The 15738-nt window shown below is 34.8% G+C and overlaps 1 long non-coding RNA gene across 1 annotated transcript in view; it reads left to right on the top strand.

Annotated features, from left to right (window-relative positions):
* Nucleotides 1-15492, top strand: part of LOC104680066 — a 62197-nt gene extending 46705 nt beyond the window's left edge. Inside the window, exons 4-5 of the long non-coding RNA XR_750396.1 lie at nucleotides 8222-8306; nucleotides 13895-15492. This is a non-coding gene — a long non-coding RNA (uncharacterized LOC104680066). The remainder of the gene's footprint in view (nucleotides 1-8221; nucleotides 8307-13894) is intronic.
* Nucleotides 15493-15738: the final 246 nt, after the last annotated feature.

Genomic DNA, 15738 nt, shown 5'->3' with positions numbered 1-15738 from the left:
TTGCTACTTGCAATCCCAAATTTTTCATCGACAATTTCAGGTAAAAGGAAACACCCAACTCAGTACAAACAGGTTCACCTTTGCTAATTGCTTTTACTTGAGACTTAAAGCTCAAATACTTGCCTGACATCAACATAGACATTGGAAACAATCTATTTCAATAGAAAGCTAAGATACAATATAAACTACGGAAATACTTTCTGCTAAACTTTAGGCTCAAGGAAACTTCAAAAAAAAAAAAAAACAAAAAAACACACAGCATTGTGTGTGTGTGCATGTGTGTGCAAATATATCACAATTTATTTGTCCATTTTCCTGTCAATGAGCATTAGAGGTGGCATTATTTTGCTATTACAAGTAGTACTGCTAAAAATATTATTGTACATATCTTCTGGTGCATGTCTTCTTATACATGCACATGCATACACATACATATGCACATATCTTGAGGAGGAATTTCTGAATTGTAGAATGTGTGAAAATTTGGCTTTACAAGATAATATTGAATTATTTTTGAAAACACTTGTGTCAATTTATACTACCGCTAACAATTTGTAGTAGAATGATTTATCCACATTGTCTCTAACACTTGCTATTGTCAGCCTTCTTTTTGGGATGGGAGGAAGTGTATTATTCTCTCTTTATTACTAATATGTGTTATTTGAAATCAAACACAGAGCTTTCCAACTGGCATGCTAATATACCCCAATGTTTCCAATCAGGCTGCAGGTTTGCCAACAACAGTGATGCCTATAGTCCTCAGAGCTTAGGCATGGGGCCCTGCCTTTTGCTTTCAATGTCTGCTGGGCAAACCCTTCTCTTTTACCCCAGTGTGTACACAAATACTATTTTCAATGAGTGCCACAATATGGAAATATTTAAGAAAACCTACTGTACAATATACATGTTGGATGGTAGTGTTGATGGTAGTGTTGGAAATTATTCAAATTACAGTGATAAATACGTAAATGTGGGACTCACAAAACCCCTGGAAGCAAAAGAGATAACTTCTCTTTTTAATCTACCAGTTTAAAAAATTTGTTTGTGTTTGATGAAGTCATTTTCCAAGGATACCAGGGAAATGTGACCAATAAAAGAAACTGTAAGATGCTCTAAGTCTCTTAAATTTATAGTATGGTGATTAGTGAGAATATCCCTCTCTCCAATAAATAAGAGACAAAGGATATTTATTTTGATATACCAGCTTTCTATTTTTAAAAGTCAATTGCACCACCCCAGGGACATTTAAACCACTGTTAATAAAGACCATTTTTCTCTGTTTTATTTTGCAACTATAGGTATGGGTGAAATTTTGGACCCAAAATTAAGATAGATTTTTCTTTTGCTTTTCTTTAGGGCTGTTGTGTATGTAAGAGTTCATGTTTCCTAATTCACATTTAGCGACCAGTGTGTTTCTTGTAGTCCTTGGAAACAATCTCACAGAAATCACCATGGCATTCTTGGCTCTTGAAAATGCTTCAGTCTTCTAACGCATATACACTTATAAAACCTTTTTACTGAAAAGAAAAAACAGAATAAAAAACAAAACAAATAAAAAACCTAACACACATGCTTATTATTTTGTTTTCAGTTTGCATGTGCAAAGTTCTATTTTTATTTTTTATATTTTTTTATTTTTTATTTTATTTTATTTTATTTTTTTGAGATGGAGTCTCCCTCTGTCACCCAGGCTGGAGTCCTGTGGCCGGATCTCAGCTCACTGCAAGCTCCGCCTCCCGGGTTCACGCCATTCTCCTGCCTCGGCCTCCCAAGTAGCTGGGACTGCAGGCGCCCGCCACCGCGCCCGCCACCGCGCCCGCCACCACGCCTGGCTAGTTTTTTGTAGTTTTTAGTAGAGACGGGGTTTCACCGTGTTAGCCAGGATGGTCTCGATCTCCTGACCTCATGATACGCCCATCTCGGCCTCCCAAAGTGCTGGGATTACAGGCTTGAGCCACCGCGCCCGGCCACAAAGTTCTATTTTTAAATGTAGCTTATTTCAATATGGTCTTGTCCTGTCCTTGGATTTAATTTAGTAGACTTTGTCTTTGAATGAATTTTCTTATGAAAATGTAGCAATTTTACTGTATGTATGCACAAAATCTGTTCTTTAAAATGGGAATAGTTTTATATAGAAATGAAATATCAAGAAATCTAATTCTTGACCTTATGATGAAGGATTTTTTATAAAAAGTAGTAGTAGAAAACATTGCCTTTCTCGGGGTCATCATTTTCACTCACCACATTTCATAAAAATATTAGGTGTTCTGAAAAGTTGGCAAAGTTTAAATAAATTCTCTATTACCATAAGTGCATATTTATAAGTTATCTTAGTTATCTCAGAACTCTCTCTCTTAGTGTGCTGTTTGATGCAGATAAATTGCACAGTAATTTTAATGTGTAAGTATTAAATACCAGGCACTATAATATATAACACTGTCTTATATGTCATTTTTTCACAACCTGTGGGATAGGGACTATTATCCCAATTTTACAGCTGATAAAATTGAGTCTCAGGTAGGTTAAGTAATTTATTCATGGTTCAATAGTTAGTAAATGGAGCTAAAATTTAGTTAATCTGATTTCCAAAGCCCACAATTATCCCCACTTGACCATCTTACTCCAGAGCTTGAAATACGAGTGGATTTCTCAAAATGAGCACAAAAATGCCCAGATCAAAAGATAAAAATAAGAAATACAATGTCATTGTACTTAAAATGATGCGGACATTTAGGTCAGAGACTCAAGGCTAGATCTAGAACGAACCTTGGCCAATGACATATATAGATCTCACAAGGTAAGCAGTAGTGTCTGATAATCTGAACTCACCTGTTACACCTTCAGAGGACATAGGATACTTTTGGAGTTTCCAGCCAGACTGAAAAACTCAGACACTTATTTTTTCTTTTGAGACAGGGTCTTGCTCTGTTTCCTAGGCTGAAGTGCAGTGGCACAATCATAGCTCACTGTAACCTCTAACTCCTGGGCTCAAGTGATCTTCCTGCCTCAGCCCCCTGAGTAGCAGGGACTACAGGCATGTGCCAGCACATACCCAGCTAAAATTTTTATTTTTTGTAGAGATGAGGTCTTCCTATGCTGCCCAGGCTGACACTTATTTTTTAACAAGGATAATGATGGGACTTTGAGGATGATAATTTTCAGTTTGCGTAAGAATCAAGTGGCTATGAAAATAACTCTTAACCACCGGAGAGTCCTAGAGACAAGTGTGGTGAGTATAGACAAACCAATTGAACAAAACCAGAGATTATGTGTGTGTAGCCATTGCTATATCCCCAACACCTAGAACTGTACCTGACACATAGTAGGTATTCAATAAATAGTTGCTAAAAGATTAAACTCGGGGATTAGAGCAAGATTTTCATTAGAATCCTTAAAAATTGGTCATAACTCTCTAGATCTGATGACACTTGGACTCAGTCATTACCCATCTCCATTTTCAGAGAGCTCCAATAGAAATTTCTATGAACGAATTCCCCTGCATATACTTTGGTACAAGTGGGCTACTGGAGCCACCTTCCTTTGTTCAATCAAACAGCATTTATTCAGCTTATTTAGTGAACACTATCCAAGATACTTGGGGGACAGAAATGAAAAGATGGGGAGACCTATCATATATATGGTACTATGTCTATGCAAAATGACATTGGAATATAGATTCACGGTGGAATGCAGGGCAGGCATGGGAGAATTCTGAGAATGAGTGTGACATAAGCAGATTTGAGTCTGGAAAGATCACTGAGGAGTGATGTCGGCATAGTGAGGTGGTGATTTTTATGTCAAGTAGCTAGTACGAAGGCTATTTCTGTTGTCCAACCAAGAAAGAATGAAAACATGCACCAGGACAAAAGCAAGTGAGATAGAGAGAAGAATTACTCAAGATCCTTTTCATCCAGTTTCAACAAATGAGGATATTCAACTAAGACAATTAGATTGAAAGATATATTTACCAGAAAATAAGTAGATGTCAGCAAGTATGAAACATTGGTCAGTCATCCCATTCACTCCTTCAAAAATATTAATCAAGCACATGTATTTGTTTGGTGCTGAGTTAGAGATACAAAAATGTACACAATGAATAAGATACAATTCCTGCTTGTTAGGGGTCCACTTTTAGCAAGAGAATTAGAATTATGCAGGGACAATTATTATCATATAGTATTTAAAAGAAAGGCTATAATATTGCTATTAAAGTGCACCATCAAATGAGAGAGGGGGTGCACTTAATGTTTTAGAGAACATTTATGTGGGAACATAATGAATAAGTAATCTTTTAGAAATAACAGTAATTTATTGAAGTCTCATGTAAAATATGGGATGTTTTCATATACTGATTTCCAGTTTCTTTTTGAAAAGGAGCTACGGGTCGCAGGGAGATATTATTGGTCACAAAAGACAGGACAAGACATGCAACTTCAACAGTAAAATTAAAATTAAATTCATAAAAAGCACAGAAGACCTCCCAGAATATTATTTATAAAAATCATCATGTTGTGAATCAAACTGCTATTTAAATTGCTTTTCCATATTACCCTAGTGAGACTTCCTACTTAATGAAATATCTGGCAAGGAAGATTTGGGGAACATTTATCCAAAATGCCAGAACTGCTTTCCACTTTGCTCAAATGTTAGCAAGAATCTTTGAAAGTGGCAACACATTTTCCAGACATCATTGTCAAATTTCCCCTAAAGGAGCAATGTGAGTAGATAGTAAGAGAACCATGAATCAGATTGTCAATGCCAGGCTTATGCTACTAAGTTTCCAGGAACATGGTTCTAACTTTGCAGTCACTTTTCCATTTTAGGATTGAATTCTATTTTTCAAATTAATTTTTTACAAATGTTAATCTTATGTGACCCTTTCATTCATCAAAGTGTATCATTCATTCTACCTCTTAATTGTATTATATGAGGAATTAAAGTAATTTAAATATTAGCCAATTTAACACAAAAGTTAATAAAACAAAATTACTTGTCAACAATTAGAATGGATTCCAAATCAAAACAGAAATAACATACATTGTCTGCCAGATTGTATTATTCATAGGCTAGATGGTCTCTCAGTGACTCTACATACCTCTATAATAGATCTGACCACATTGTATTGTTGTATTCTTTTCCACATTTACATAGCACCTTTCTTGCTATAATAGGTGTTTTTGGAGGGGATGTACTATGACTTATTCATCTTTGTATCTAAAGAAATCCCTGGCACAAAGTAGGCTTTCAATAATTGTATGATAGATGACTAATTGACAGCCTAACTAAATTAACAAATTATCTCTGTCTTACTGTTTTGTGTTGGGCCTATAATCTTTTGTTTATATCAGTTATTCGTTTTCTAGACTGGCATAAGATTTGATTTGAAATTCTCTTTTGAAGTTGTATATTAACTAAAAGCCATAAATATAAAAATAAATACTGTATTAGATATTTTTCTTTTTAAATGAATGAGCAAATTTATTAATAGGTTTTTAAATTAATGAGTTTGCTAATAAATAATATTTTTCTGAGCACTTGCACACTCCCAGAATTTTTTTTATACAGAGAAAATGACCAACTATAAGCTTGAAAACCTGTCAGGAAAAAAATAGTAACCTAGAGGAAAAATATGTAAAGGTAAAAAGAGAATAAATCAATCACTGAGGCTTCCAGAAAGACAGAATTATCCGGTAATCCTTTTGTAGTATTTATCCATTTGCTCAACGGTATTGTCTTCCAATGTTCTCTGGAGGATAATTAGGTAAATACTTAGCATTCTCAAAATAATGATAAAAAGGTATTCTGCCCCTCAGAAAAAACTAACAATTTAACAACAGAAAGAATATTAAAGAAAAGAATAGACGTGCCAGATCTAAGGGGAGAATGAACATAAAAGAAACAAGTAACTTAATTAACTAAGATGTCAGAAGGTAAATCAGTGAAAAACATAATTGTACTTTAATCTATAAATAAGACAATGGCCCAAGATAATTTGTACTGTCTCCTCATGATCTCTGCTATCATTTACACTGAAAATAGTGCTATATGAAATGTTGTTATTTGTATATGAAGATGGTGCTATGACTCATCAGTAACAAATCTACAGAATTGCTTTGTTTTAGGAGTAGGAAAGGGCTGGCAATAAATTCATTCACACTCTCAGCTGGTCCTCTTGTGAGCAATGGTGTACATTGGCAAGTTGAAGTTACAGCTGCAGTCAGTCAGTGAGCCTAAAACAAAACAAAACAAAAAACCCAGTGAGTGAAAAATCAATTAGATTGTAATTGGTGAATGGGGGAAAGTGAATCTCAGACCTGATATCTCAACACCAATCTCTGACCAACTAAGCTAAGCTATCCATGTGATATCAAACAATGAATCTAATTTAATCCATTTTTAACATCAGATGCTTTTATATTTTAATGAATTTGAGAAAACGTCCCCAATTCCTGCTTAATGTACTGACTCCAGCATGTGCATTACAAATAGAATGTGAGACATCACTCAATTCTATAACTATGAGAAAATATGCAAAAATGTGTGGTCAGTCTCAACTTTTCATGGAAAAACACAATCCATGTAATATTTTGAGTGGTCTCTTCACATGGACCAGCCCAGTGGCTGGCAGTTGAGTTTGATATCCCCAGAAATTAAGTAAGCCGAATAGGAATCATTAAGCTTTTTGACTCAATGGAATGTCTGGTGGACATGTCGTGGAATGTCGTGAAAAGATTTTTTTTAATGTTTAATGCTTTTATGAAAGCATGATCTAGCATAGGGTTTGTAGTCAATCATGAAGAGGAACTATCATTGATGTTGAAGTTATGCTGTGTTAGATACTATACCAGCTCCTCATGTTGGACTCAATTCTAACAGTAGAACTATGTGGTGGTATTATCTTTATTTTCTAGACAACAAATTAAATCTTGGAGTAAAAATTTGTCCAGGGTCAAAGATGGCAAAGATTGAATTTAGTTACAAAGACTTACTCTGAAGTCCACAATCTTTTTTATTTAAAATAAAGATAACAAAAATATAACCAAACAGCTTGGCTAGAATTTATATAATTTGCATTATGTATATTAATCAATGGGTATAAGTACTTGACCTAAAAACTCAAGGGGCAGAACATGGATTTTTATATGACCATGGTTTTTGACCAAGAGCTTTATACATTCGGAACATATTGTCAGAAATATTCTGTTTTCTCAGTTATTTTAGCTTTATCTTAAGGACTTTACTAAACTGGCAGAATTCATGGGTAGTTACAGCCTTCCAGTCATGCTAATGTTTTAAGAGATGGTTATAACCCAGAAAATAAATATCTGTTCGGTTAAAACTTAAAGTATTTCTTTCATTAATTTATCCAAGAATTTTTAAACGCGATTCTCAGCATGGCTTATCATGATCCCTATATTAAAGATAGTCCAATATCTATTAAGTTAAACTACATACTCCAAGACCAATCAGAGCACTTTCTAATTTACCATTCTTTATGGGGATTCTCTGTTTAAACAAATTGGGAATGTTATTTTAAAAAGTGTGTGGCAACCAAGAAAGATTACAGCTGCATACATACATAGATACTTTCAATCACTGATATGCATACATGTAAATGAATCACGGTGAAACAATCATTTCAAAAGATAATTGAAAGGTTGCCTTAAAGTATCTTCTTCTACATTCCCATGGCCTACTAAAAATTCTGTTTTATTGACCATGTTGTATTGTCAATGCTTTCTTGCCCAACCAGAGTATGAGCAAAGACTATATTTTTTTCTCAATGACATCAGTGCATAACACAGTTCTGGCATTCACAGATTACTTTTTGAAGAAATAATGGAATCATGTAAAGTAAAATATCAAATTACATAATGGCATCATAGGTTACAATCCACGTTTGTATCCATGAGTGGATCTGATTTCTTCCTGCATATTCTTGAATGCTTGAAAATGCATCTTTGGTTCATCCAGGCACAAATTTTATAGAAGAGAGTTCTATTTAATCATGTATAGATGAAATAGAATTATTACTCAAAAGCAACAGGAGCCACCTATAGTGCCCATGACAGAAGCTGAAAGGAGTTGACTTTACTTGAATTCTAAGCAATTGTTACATGCTGGTCCCCGGACAATAATAAAAAGCTGGTAAAGTTTGTATTTGAGATGACCTTCCACCTCCATTTTTTGAACTTGCTTGACCTTTTGCCTCTGTTCCCAGGCATCCAAAGCCTCTGGGATATGTTCTGACTGTAAAAACTCTGATGTTGTGAAAAAAGCTGACGCTTTGCCTCCACTCAAACCAGGTAACTGGCTTGGATGTGAGTTAATTTCTCTACACTTAGTCCTCTCGGTGTAAGTTTAGAATAATAGTGATCTTCCTCTGAAAGGAATGGTGTAGGCCTATATGAAAGGTTGCAAGTCAGAATACTCAATAAACTGTGCAACTTTAAACAGATATTTGATGTCACTCAAAAGAGCCCTAAAATGAGGAAACTTCTAAGGCCCTCTCTCCCCTGATGTATTTATGACCCAAATAACTCCATTTTCTCTCTTCTATAAATTCCCATCTCTTGTTGCAATTGTTGGGACAGAAAATTATCTGACTGTTCCCTAAATGTATTCACCTTAAGTAAAAATGCCTGATAAGACCAGGTACATTGGCTCATGCCTATAATCCCAGCAAAGACGGGCTGATGGCCTGAGCGCAGGAGTTTGAGTCCAGCCTGGGCAATGTGGTGAAACCCTGACTCTACAAAAAACTACAAAAATTAGCAGGGCATGGTGTTGCACGCCCGTAGTCCCAGCTACTTGCTACTTGGGATGCTGAAGTGGGAGGATCGCTTGAGCCTGGGAGGCAGAGGTTGCAGTGAATGGAGATCAAGCCACTGTTCTCCAACCCAGGCAACAGAGAGAGACCCCATCCCCCCCCCCAAAAAAAAGAAAGAAAGAAAAGAAAATGCCTTATAAACATAAAACCACCTTACTTGGGGACAAGTCCTTCTTTTGTCTAATCTGTTCATCTCTACCCTAAGAAACACAAGAGTCAGAAAGGTGGCATCCCAGAAACAAAAGCCTATTCATCTCAATGTTAAGGCTCTGATACATAAAAGATGGTAATTTAACTTCCTGAAATTTGTTAGTCTGAAAGTATAATTAAGAGAAACCAAGACACTAAAATAGTTTTGCATCAAATATGTCAAATATGTAGAATAATGGGACTTAACTACTAGATGACTTATGTTTCCATACTGATTGTTAAAATGATATTTATGAAAGAAACCAAGTGTAACCATTTTAGCAATTCTAGGCATACTCTAAGAGGTAAAATTAAAATTAGGGAAAATGAGACCATTTATAATGGGTCTTTATGACTCTGAATAACGATGATTATTGGTTCTGCTTAATAAAACTGTCATCTAACACAAAATAGATATTAAGCTAAATTACATTACATTATCATTCTATTATCCCACAGAATTAAATGCAAATCTTAAAAAATAGATCCACAAGGAAACAGACCCAATATTAACCTTTTCTACCTATTTCCAATTAGCTTTAATTAGTAAAAGAACCCATGTGAAGAAGTTAAAAAAAAGTATATGCTGCAAAATGCATACAATTTACTAGAGCAAATGACTAAATGTTTATTACTTGTGTATTTTTAAAACAAGGTAGCTTTGTTTTAGAACAGGAGGATTCCAAGACAGCATCAGAACTTCTCAAACTTCCTCCTAATATTTAACTTTTGCTCCTTCATTCCAAAGCTTTTCCTTCCTGGCAGTCTCTTCCTGTCCCATCTGCTGACCAAGTCATGTAGAAGAATCTTTGCTTTACCTTTCTAGCATTGCCATTTCTAAATCTGGTTGCACTCAGACAGTATTTCTTTCAAGGTACTTCTTTGGTTCTCAGAATCAAAATTTATAGTTTATGTGACTTCACATGTTGTGAAAATACAGATTTTTAGGTCTCAGACCTAATTAATCAGAAACTCTATGGTGGGACCTATGGATCTACACTTCAGTGTTCTCCAGAGGTGATTTTTAATATCTCTGGTTTGAGAATTACTGTACTTGAACAACTGGCAATTATTAAAGGCAACATATTAATATTAAGGTATATTGTTGTGACGTTTAACATTTACTTGGTTTATATTTAATCCATTACTGAAAACATTTATTGAGAACATACTATTTGCCAGGCTGTTTACCGGGTAGTAGGGCTACCTAGATAATGAAACATCCTTTCTCTCATGCATCTTACAGTCTTATCAGAGGCATTTGCTCTTTTGAATCACTTATAGCATTATCTCATCAGAACACTATAGAATCCTGTGTTCCCTGCTCCCACTAGTGTAAGCCAAAAGGAGATTTCAATCAAATAAAATCATAAATAATTGAAATAAAACAATAATAGAGAGTATGTAGAGTAGATGTAGATGAAGAGAAAAATAAGTGAATAGGTAGATCGAAGCATACAAAAATGCAACAGAGAGAGAGAAAGAAAAGAAAAATATTAAAGAAAATTGAAAAGGCAAGGAAAAAAATATCAAGAAGCCCTGGCATATGTCTAATAAGAATTCCAGTAACAAATGTGGCGATTTCTCAAAGATCTAGAACAAGAAATATCATTTGACCCAGCCATCCCATTACTGGGTATATACCCAAAGGATTATTAATCATGCTGCTATAAAGACACATGCACACGTATGTTTACTGTGGCACTATTCACAATAGCAAAGACTTGGAACCAACCCAAATTTCCATCAATGATAGACTGGATTAAGAAAATGTGGCACATATACACCATGGAATACTATGCAGCCATAAAAAAGGATAAGTTCATGCCCTTTGTGAGGACATTGATGAAGCTGGAAACCATCCTTCTCAGCAAACTATTGCAAGGACAAAAAACCAAACACCCTATGTTGTCACTCATAGGTGGAAATTGAATAATGAGAACATTTGGACACAGGAAGGGGAACATCATATACCGGGGCCTGTCGTGGGGTGGGGGGAGTGGGGAGGGATAGCATTAGGAGACATACCTCATGTAAATGATGAGTTAATGAGTTAATGGGTGCAGCACACCAACATGGCACTTGAATACATATGTAACAAACCTGAACATTGTGCACATGTACCCTAGAACTTAAAGTATAATAAAATAATAATAATAATAACTGTATTGATAGGGAAGAGGAAATCTTTGAAATGATGGCTGAAACATTTATTGAAAACTGAGGAAAACAATGAGTAATTATATTGAAAATTTAAATAGACAAAAAAAAATTATACCTAGTAGTCACTTTGTAGTGGAATGGCAGAACATGAAGGACAAAGAGAATTTTGAAATCAAACAGAGATAAAAGGTAATTTACAAAGGAACAATCAGGCTGATAGAAGTCCTCATCAGCACTAGGAAAGACCAAAAGAGAATGAAAGAGTAACTTCAATATGCTGACAAGATAAATTTCAATGAAAAGTTAAACATTTAAGAGAGAAGGTGGAATAAAGAAGTTTAAAGATACACAATGACACAGAATTTCCCACCTTCACTTGAAAAAAACACTAAAGGACATATTTCATTAAGAAATAAATAAATCCAGAAAGAAAGAATATGATTCAGGAAGAAACAGTGAGCAAATAAATCAGTAAAGAATATTTTTAAATCTAAGTAAGTTTTGGATATAAATGACATTTATACTACAAACACTATTTGTTATGGCTTAAGTAAAAACTACAGTTAAATTATAGATAACCTAAATGTTTATAAAAATAGATTGTCAACAGGCAATTTTATTTTTAACAAACTAATTTGGGGAGATATCAAGAGGCACTTGAATTAACACTAAACATGTAATCAAAATCAGTTTATTCTCCCTCTATTATTATCACGTTAATGGCAACTTAAACTTAGTTAACATGAAAATGGATCTTATTTCCCCTAGAAGAGGTTTACCAATTTCCCCTAAAAGGATGTTTTGTGTTGTTTTAAGCAACAGTCAATTTCGTTGTCTAGTTTTAGCTTGTCAAACTTGTCAAACATTTAATTGTTGAATGATTAGCTCTTCACAAACAATGAAGGCCCCACCTTAAAAACTTTTTTGTTTTTCAGAGACATCCTAACCTTGTATGCCTCGTTTTTAAGTTATAGATATTAGCAGTATTGCAATGGTTTTAACAAAGAGAGGAGGCTATATGTGACAGAAAACGAGCAATCTGTTTGTTATGTAATTTAGGATTTGGATTGGTGTGCTGCAGATTAATACCTCTCATTTATATTGTAGCAATACTTAAAAAACATCATGCAGTCTTTTAATTTTTTCACTGTTTAGATTGGTGGGGTTTTCCCTGAAAACAAAATAAAACAACAACAAAAACAACTTTTGAATAACACGGCATCTGGTAAAGTCGAAGTAAATTTGTTTTTTCTTCCTTTTCAAGAGAGAGTTGGCATAGTTTGTAAGGATATTTTCAAGAAACAACAAGGAAATAAGTATGCACTTTCATATTTAATGAAAAATTGAAAGGTGAGTTCATAATAATATCAGTTCAACATTTTATCAAAAGTGTTGGCATTAGTAATATCAATATATTGCCAACATCTGCTAAAAGTGATCAAACACCTGGTCAGTTTATGCAATCTGGCAAAAAAAAGCTGTTTGATTCACTAAAAGAAAAAATGAAATCATTTAAGTGTAGATAATGCTTTTTGAATCTTTTGGGGATGTGTGAAAATAAACCGATGAATGGTTTAAAAACTGTCATGTTAAGTGTTACAGAAATATAAATCTTAGTCATTTTTTAAGATTTTTTTCTTACTACATTGCCATGCAATTAAGAAAATGATCTTATTATTTCTTTTTTTTTTAACTTTTATTTTAAGTTCAAGGGTACAAGTACAGGTTTGTTGCATAGGTAAACTTGTTTCATGAGGGCTTGTTGTACAGATTATTTCATCACCCAGGTATTAAGTCTAGTACCTGTTAGTTATTTTTCCTGATCCTCAGCCTCCTCCCACCCTCCACCCTCCACCCTCTTAAAGTACCCAGTGTGTGTTCCCCTCTATGTGTCCATGTGTTCTCAGCATTTACCTCCCACCTATAAGAGAATATGTGGCTTTCGGTTTTCTGTTCCTGAATTTGTTTGCTAAGGATAATGGCCTCCAGCTCCATCCATGTCCCTGCAAAGGACATGATCATGTTCTTTTCTATGCTGACCCACAATTAACCAGAGCATTCTTCCCTTGGATTCCCTAAACTTGTGTGCCTGATAAGCTGCTCTCCAGTTATGCCACCATGGTTTCCATTCCTGAGGGGAGGCTGTGACAAAGAACCAGGAAAATAGGAGCACTCCTCCTACTCTTATACAGCAGTGGTTAAGGATCCTTTATTTTATTCAATTTTAAAACTGGAAATACACAAAATGCGCCAACATAATTAAAGGTAAAACTACCATGAAATAGCACAAATATTCTGCACATGAAATGTTAAGAACTAAAACAAAAAAAATCTGCTTTTAATAGGACTACATAAAACTGAAGATAACCAGTCAATACAGAATTGGGCCTATGCACAATTATTCTTGTAGCAATCCAAACACATTAAGTACTCTAATATGTCTAAAATAATCTATGATGAAGGAAATAGTCTGAAGGAAAGAAAGAAAAGATAATTGTGGGAAAATCTTATGTGTTCTATTTTTATGTGGAGATAAGCTGAATGGAAAAAGACTTACTGTAAAATATTGAGAAAAGATTAGAAAATATGGCATAATTAAGAAAAAGAAAATAGGTGAAAGGAGCCCATGGTGATGAAAAGGTACTGCTCATTTTCTTTTTAAAAAATTTCCTCAAATTATTAAATCTAGGCATTCCCAACTTTTTTTTTGAGATGGTGTTTCACTCTTATTGCCCACGCTGGAGTGCAATGACATGATCTTGGTTCACCACAGCCTCCGCGTCCAGGGTTCAAGCTATTCCCCTGCCTTTGCCTCCCAAAATGCTAGGATTACAGGCATGAGCCACCACATCCGGCCGGCATTCCCAATTTTTAAAAATGAATGATTGGCACAAATCTTAGAAAGCCATTTTCTGTAGATTTGAAAGTAATGCTATTTACAATGTTAATACCTTCTTGCTAAATCTTGCATGTCTGCAGTATGTGTTGTAATAGAAACCTAAGATCATGGTCTGCCATATTCATATTTTAAAAAGAAAATTTCAGACTGTATAATCAACTAGTTGATTATTAATATTTGCTTGTACAAAGTTAATAGTGTAACTTGTCAGAAAAGAAGGAAGCCTGAGAAGTATTTTAAATACATTAATAAGAGGGGTTCTACGTGAATTAATTTTTGTTTTACCATCTACAGAGTTCCTGCCACATTCTAGGCACTTCATATTTGCTGCAACATTTATTCTGACATTGACAGAACAAGAGAAAAGAAGTTAACTTTTAGGTACCATGGATTTAAGTTAAACACAAGGAAGATATTTTATAGGATCAATTGTTAATCTGTATTTAACAGGATATTCCTTTATTTTGGGTGACTTAAGGATGGTCCCTTCTGGAAACAGGATTACCAACATATGGACCTATTTAGGTCAATTTCAACCTTGTGATTTTGAATCTGACAGGTTCTCAGCTGCTTTTATTAAATAACGGATTTTCTTAATAATTATAGTACTCAAACTCAGCAAAAAGCTATCACTTTTTATAGCCCAGTTTTTTAGTCACACAGTATTGTGTCTTGTCAAATTGAAATCATATACCGTACTCTTTACTTATTAAGATGGTCTTTTCTTTGTACTAATTTTGGAGTAAATAGTTTACTTATCTAAACATCTGATTTCTGATTTAATAGATTTCTGAAGCATTTATTTTCCTTATAATACATAAAAATTGTCAGTTGAGGACAAGGAAGGAATAACCTGGACTACAGCAAATAATTGTGTAGGTTGCTTACTGTGTAACTCCAGAGGAGCTGGAGACTTTGCTCCTGGAGACTTTGCACATGGTAGACTTTGCAGATTTAGGTATTACTACAACAATTTTCTGGCAGATAGCAGTGGAACACCTTGTTCTATTAAAATTAGTTTATTATGACAAATTGCCTACAGATGGACATAAAGTGTCTTGAGGAAGGCACCTGCTTTAAAATGAATTGTGTCCCCCAAAAATCATATGTTGAAGCCTAATCTCCAATGTGACGGTATTTGGGGATGGGGCCTTTGGGAGATAACTAGGTTGAGATGAGGTCGTGACTGTGGGGACTTCCTGATTAGTACCCTGAAAAGAGAAGACACCAGAGAGCTGGCCCTCTGTCTCTCTTATCCCACAGGCACACAAAGAGTTCATGTGAGTATGCAGTGAGATAACAACCATCTGTGAGAAAACAGAAGAGGCTTCAGAATGAAATCTACTTTGCTGGTACTGTAGTCTTGGACATTATCCTCTAGAACTGTGAGATAATGAAATTTATCTTATTTAAGCCACCTAGTCTATGGTATTTTGTTATGGCACCCTGAACTAAGACAAATTTTGGTACCAAGAAATGGGGGTGCTACTGTAACTGATACCTAAACATGGGGAAATGGCTTTGGAATTTGGTAGTGAGGAGAGGCTGGAAGAATTTTCAGGTGCATCCTAAACATATAAACAGTAAAGGTGATTCTGGTGAGGGCTTAGATGGAGTTGAGGAATATGTTATTGGAAACTGGAAGAAAGGTGATACT

This window comes from Rhinopithecus roxellana, chromosome 8, assembly GCF_007565055.1.
Source record: "Rhinopithecus roxellana isolate Shanxi Qingling chromosome 8, ASM756505v1, whole genome shotgun sequence".
Classification (NCBI taxonomy): Eukaryota; Metazoa; Chordata; class Mammalia; order Primates; family Cercopithecidae; genus Rhinopithecus; species Rhinopithecus roxellana.
This window is presented reverse-complemented; position numbering and strand designations above follow the sequence as displayed.